Source organism: Arachis hypogaea, chromosome 17, assembly GCF_003086295.3.
Source record: "Arachis hypogaea cultivar Tifrunner chromosome 17, arahy.Tifrunner.gnm2.J5K5, whole genome shotgun sequence".
Taxonomy (NCBI): Eukaryota; Viridiplantae; Streptophyta; class Magnoliopsida; order Fabales; family Fabaceae; genus Arachis; species Arachis hypogaea.
Genome location: NC_092052.1, coordinates 76,734,074 through 76,740,260, shown reverse-complemented (window position 1 = coordinate 76,740,260; position 6,187 = coordinate 76,734,074).

Here is a 6,187-nt window from a genome sequence, read left to right as displayed (position 1 = left end):
CAGAAAAAAAACGGGAGGAGCCTGCCGAAGATGAGGCCATTACGGCTCACCTTTAGTGTCCTCCTCGGGATGTGTCATTTAAAGAACGAGGGCAGCACGACGTAAAAAAAAATGAAAAAAAAACAGAGGAGCCTGCCGAAGATGAGGCCATTACGGCTCGCCTTTGGTGTCTCCTCGGGATAGCGTCATTTAAAGAACGAGGGTCAGCACGATGTAAAAAAAAACGGAAAAAAACCAAGGAGACTGCCGAAGATGAGGCCATTACGGCTAGCCTTTAGGTGTCCTCCCGGGATAGCGTCATTTAAAGAACGAGGGTCAGCACGATGTAAAAAAAACCAGAAAAAAAAACCGAAGGAGCCTGCCGAAGATGAGGCCATTACGGCTCTCCTTTAGGTGTCCTCCTCGGGATAGTGTCATTTAAAGAACGAGGGGCAGCACGACGTAAAAAAAATAAAAAAAAACCAGAGGAGCCTGCCGAAGATGAGGCCATTACGGCTCGCCTTTAGTGTCCTCCTCGGGATAGCGTCATTTAAAGAACGAGGGTCAGCACGATGTAAAAAAAAGGAAAAAAACCGGAGGAGCCTGCCGAAGATGAGGCCATTACGGCTCGCCTTTAGGTGTCCTCCTCAGGATAGCGTCATTTAAAGAATAGGGTCAGCACGTGTAAAAAAAACCGAAAAAAAACCGGAGGAGCCTGCCGAAGATGAGGCCATTACGGCTCCCTTTAGGTGTCCTCCTCGGATAGGTCATTTAAAGAACGAGGCAGCACGACGTAAAAAAAAAAAAAAAACCAGAGGAGCCTGCTGAAGATGAGGCCATTACGGCTTGCTTAGGGTCCTCTCGGGATAACGTCATTTAAAGAACGAGGGTCAGCACATCGTAAAAAAAAATGGAAAAAAACGTAGGAGATTGCCGAAGAGTGGCCATTACGGCTGCGTTTAGGTTTCCTCGGGATAGCGTCATTTAAAGAACGAGGGTCAGCACGATGTAAAAAAAAAAAACTAGAGGAGCCTGCGAAGATGAGGTCATTACGGCTCTCCTTTAGGTGTCTCCTTGGGATAGTCTCATTTAAAGAACGAGAGGCAGCACGACGTAAAAAAATAGGAGGAGCCTGCCGAAGATGAGGCCATTACGGCTCCCTTTAGTGTCCTCCTCGGGATAGTGTCATTTAAAGAACGAGGGTCAGCACGATGTAAAAAAAACCAGAAAAAAAATGAGGAGCCTGCCGAAGATGAGGCCATACGCTCTCCTTTAGGTGTCCTCCTCGGGATAGTGTCATTTAAAGAACGAGGGCAGCACACGTAAAAAAAAGAGGAGCCTGCTGAATATGAGGCCATTACGGCTGCTTATGTGTTCTCGGATAGCGTCATTTAAAGAAGAGGGTCAGCCGTCGTAAAAAAATCGAAAAAAAACCATAGGAGATTGCCGAAGATGTGGCCATTACGCTAGCCTTTAGGTGTCCTCGGATAGCGTCATTTAAAGAACGAGGGTCAGCACGATGTAAAAAAAACCAGAAAAAAAAAACCGAGGAGCCTGCCGAAGATGAGGCCATTACGGCTCTCCTTTAGGTGTCCTCCTCGGGATAGTGTCATTTAAAGAACGAGGGGCAGCACGACGTAAAAAAAACCATAAAAAAAACCAGAGGAGCCTGCCGAAGATGAGGCCATTACGGCTCGCCTTTAGATGTCCTCCTCGGGATAGCGTCATTTAAAGAACGAGGGTCAGCATGATGTAAAAAAAGGGAAAAAAAACCGGAGGAGCCTGCCGAAAATGAGGCCATTACGGCTCGCCTTTAGGTGTCCTCCTCAGGATAGCGTCATTTAAAGAATTAGGGTCAGCACGTAGTGAAAAAAACCGGAAAAAAACCGGAGGAGCCCGCAGAAGATGAGGCCATTACGGCTCCCGTTTAGGTGTCCTCCTCGAGATAGCGTCATTTAAAGAACGAGGGTCAGCACGATGTAAAAAAAAACAGAAAAAAAACGAAGGAGCCTGCCGAAGATGAGGCCATTACGCTCTCCTTTAGGTGTCCTCCTCGGGATAGTGTCATTTAAAGAACGAGGGCAGCACGACGTAAAATAAACCAGAGGAGCCTGCTGAAATGAGGCCATTACGGCTTGCTTTAGTGTCCTCCTCGAGATAGCGTCATTTAAAGAAGAGGGTCAGCTCGTCGTAAAAAAAATCGGAAAAAACGATGAGCCTGCCGAAGATGTGGCCATTACGGCTAGCCTTTAGGTGTCCTCGGGATAGCGTCATTTAAAGAACGAGGGTCAGCACGACGTAAAAAAACTGGAAAAAAAACCGGAGGAGCCTGGCGAAAATGAGGCCATTACGGTTCGCCTTTAGGTGTCCTCCTCGGGATAGCGTCATTTAAAGAGCGAGGGTCAGCACGTAGTAAAAAAAACCGGAGGAGCCTGCCGAGATGAGGCCATTACGGCTCGCCTTTAGGTGTCCTCCTCAGGATAGCGTCATTAAAGAAATGGTCAGCACGTAGTAAAAAAAAACCAGAAAAAAAACGGAGGAGCCTGCCGAAGATGAGGCCATTACGGCTCACCTTTAGATGTCCTCCTCGGGATAGTGTCATTTAAAGAACGAGGGGCAGCACGACGTAAAAAAAATGAAAAAAAAAACGGAGGAGCCTGCTGAAGATGAGGCCATTACGGCTCGCCTCTGGTGTCTCCTCGGGATAGCGTCATTTAAAGAACGATGGTCAAGACGTCGTAAAAAAAACGGAAAAAAACCATAGGAGTTGCCGAAGATGTGGCCATTACGGCTAGCCTTTAGGTGTCCCCGGGATAGCGTCATTTAAAGAACGAGGGTCAGCACGATGTAAAAAAAACCAGAAAAAAAAACCGAGGAGCCTGCCGAAGATGAGGCCATTACGGCTCTCCTTTAGGTGTCCTCCTCGGGATAGTGTCATTTAAAGAACGAGGGGCAGCACGACGTAAAAAAAACCATAAAAAAAACCAGAGGAGCCTGCCGAAGATGAGGCCATTACGGCTCGCCTTTAGATGTCCTCCTCGGGATAGCGTCATTTAAAGAACGAGGGTCAGCATGATGTAAAAAAAAGGGAAAAAAAACGGAGGAGCCTGCCGAAAATGAGGCCATTACGGCTCGCCTTTAGGTGTCCTCCTCGGATAGCGTCATTTAAAGAATAGGGTCAGCACGTAGTGAAAAAAACCGAAAAAAACGAGGAGCCTGCCGAAGATGAGGCCATTACGGCTCCCTTTAGGTGTCCTCCTCGGATAGCGTCATTTAAAGAACGAGGTCAGCACGACGTAAAAAACGAAAAAAAAACCAGAGGAGCCTGCTGAAGATGAGGCCATTACGGCTTGCCTTTAGGCGTCCTCTCGGGATAACGTCATTTAAAGAACGAGGGTCAGCACATCGTAAAAAAAAATGAAAAAACCGTAGGAGATGCCGAAGAGTGGCCATTACGGCTAGCTTTAGGTTCCTCGGGATAGCGTCATTTAAAGAACGAGGGTCAGCACGATGTAAAAAAAAAAAAACTAGAGGAGCCTGCCGAAGATGAGGTCATTACGGCTCCCTTTAGGTGTCTCCTGGGATAGTCTCATTTAAAGAACGAGAGGCAGCACGACGTAAAAAAATAGGAGGAGCCTGCCGAAGATGAGGCCATTACGGCTCACCTTTAGATGTCCTCCTCGGGATAGTGTCATTTAAAGAACGAGGGTCAGCACGATGTAAAAAAAACCAGAAAAAAATGAAGGAGCCTGCCGAAGATGAGGCCATACGACTCTCCTTTAGGTGTCCTCCTCGGGATAGTGTCATTTAAAGAACGAGGGGCAGCACAACGTAAAATAAACCAGAGGAGCCTGCTGAATATGAGGCCATTACGGCTTGTCTTTATGTGTCCTCCTCGGGATAGCGTCATTTAAAGAATGAGGGTCAGCTCGTCGTAAAAAAATCGGAAAAAAACCATAGGAGATTGCCGAAGATGTGGCCATTACGACTAGCCTTTAGGTGTCCTCGGGATAGCGTCATTTAAAGAACGAGGGTCAGCACGATGTAAAAAAAACCAGAAAAAAAAAAACCGAAGGAGCCTGCCGAAGATGAGGCCATTACGGCTCTCCTTTAGGTGTCCTCCTCGGGATAGTGTCATTTAAAGAACGAGGGGCAGCACGACGTAAAAAAAACCATAAAAAAAAACCAGAGGAGCCTGCCGAAGATGAGGCCATTACGGCTCGCCTTTAGATGTCCTCCTCGGGATAGCGTCATTTAAAGAACGAGGGTCAGCATGATGTAAAAAAAAGGGAAAAAAAAACCGGAGGAGCCTGCCGAAAATGAGGCCATTACGGCTCGCCTTTAGGTGTCCTCCTCAGGATAGCGTCATTTAAAGAATTAGGGTCAGCACGTAGTGAAAAAAACCGGAAAAAAACCGGAGGAGCCCGCAGAAGATGAGGCCATTACGGCTCCCGTTTAGGTGTCCTCCTCGAGATAGCGTCATTTAAAGAACGAGGGTCAGCACGATGTAAAAAAAACCAGAAAAAAAACGAAGGAGCCTGCCGAAGATGAGGCCATTACGACTCTCCTTTAGGTGTCCTCCTCGGGATAGTGTCATTTAAAGAACGAGGGCAGCACGACGTAAAATAAACCAGAGGAGCCTGCTGAATATGAGGCCATTACGGCTTGTCTTTATGTGTCCTCCTCGAGATAGCGTCATTTAAAGAATGAGGGTCAGCTCGTCGTAAAAAAAATCGGAAGAAAATCGTATGAGCCTGCCGAAGATGTGGCCATTACGGCTAGCCTTTAGGTGTCCTCGGGATAGCGTCATTTAAAGAACGAGGGTCAGCACGACGTAAAAAAACTGGAAAAAAAACCGGAGGAGCCTGGCGAAAATGAGGCCATTACGGTTCGCCTTTAGGTGTCCTCCTCGGGATAGCGTCATTTAAAGAGCGAGGGTCAGCACGTAGTAAAAAAAACCGGAGGAGCCTGCCGCAGATGAGGCCATTACGGCTCGCCTTTAGGTGTCCTCCTCAGGATAGCGTTATCTAAAGAATTATGGTCAGCACGTAGTGAAAAAAAAACCAGAAAAAAAACGGGAGGAGCCTGCCGAAGATGAGGCCATTACGGCTCACCTTTAGATGTCCTCCTCGGGATGGTGTCATTTAAAGAACGAGGGGCAGCACGACGTAAAAAAAAATGAAAAAAAAAAAAGGAGGAGCCTGCTGAAGATGAGGCCATTACGGCTCGCCTCTGGGTGTACTCCTCGGGATAGCGTCATTTAAAGAACGATGGTCAAGACGTCGTAAAAAAAAATCGGAAAAAAACCATAGGAGATTGCCGAAGATGTGGCCATTACGGCTAGCCTTTAGGTGTCCCCGGGATAGCGTCATTTAAAGAACGAGGGTCAGCACGATGTAAAAAAAACCAGAAAAAAAAAACCGAAGGAGCCTGCCGAAGATGAGGCCATTACGGCTCTCCTTTAGGTGTCCTCCTCGGGATAGTGTCATTTAAAGAACGAGGGGCAGCACGACGTAAAAAAAACCATAAAAAAAAACCAGAGGAGCCTGCCGAAGATGAGGCCATTACGGCTCGCCTTTAGATGTCCTCCTCGGGATAGCGTCATTTAAAGAACGAGGGTCAGCATGATGTAAAAAAAAGGGAAAAAAAAACCGGAGGAGCCTGCCGAAAATGAGGCCATTACGGCTCGCCTTTAGGTGTCCTCCTCAGGATAGCGTCATTTAAAGAATTAGGGTCAGCACGTAGTGAAAAAAACCGGAAAAAAACCGGAGGAGCCTGCCGAAGATGAGGCCATTACGGCTCCCGTTTAGGTGTCCTCCTCGAGATAGCGTCATTTAAAGAACGAAGGTCAGCACGACGTAAAAAAACGAAAAAAAAAAAACCAGAGGAGCCTGCTGAAGATGAGGCCATTACGGCTTGCCTCTAGGCGTCCTCATCGGGATAACGTCATTTAAAGAACGAGGGTCAGCACATCGTAAAAAAAATTGGAAAAAAACCGTAGGAGATTGCCGAAGACGTGGCCATTACGGCTAGCGTTTAGGTTTCCTCGGGATAGCGTCATTTAAAGAACGAGGGTCAGCACGATGTAAAAAAAAAAAAACTAGAGGAGCCTGCCGAAGATGAGGTCATTACGGCTCTCCTTTAGGTGTCTTCCTTGGGATAGTCTCATTTAAAGAACGAGAGGCAGCACGACGTAAAAAAATAGGAG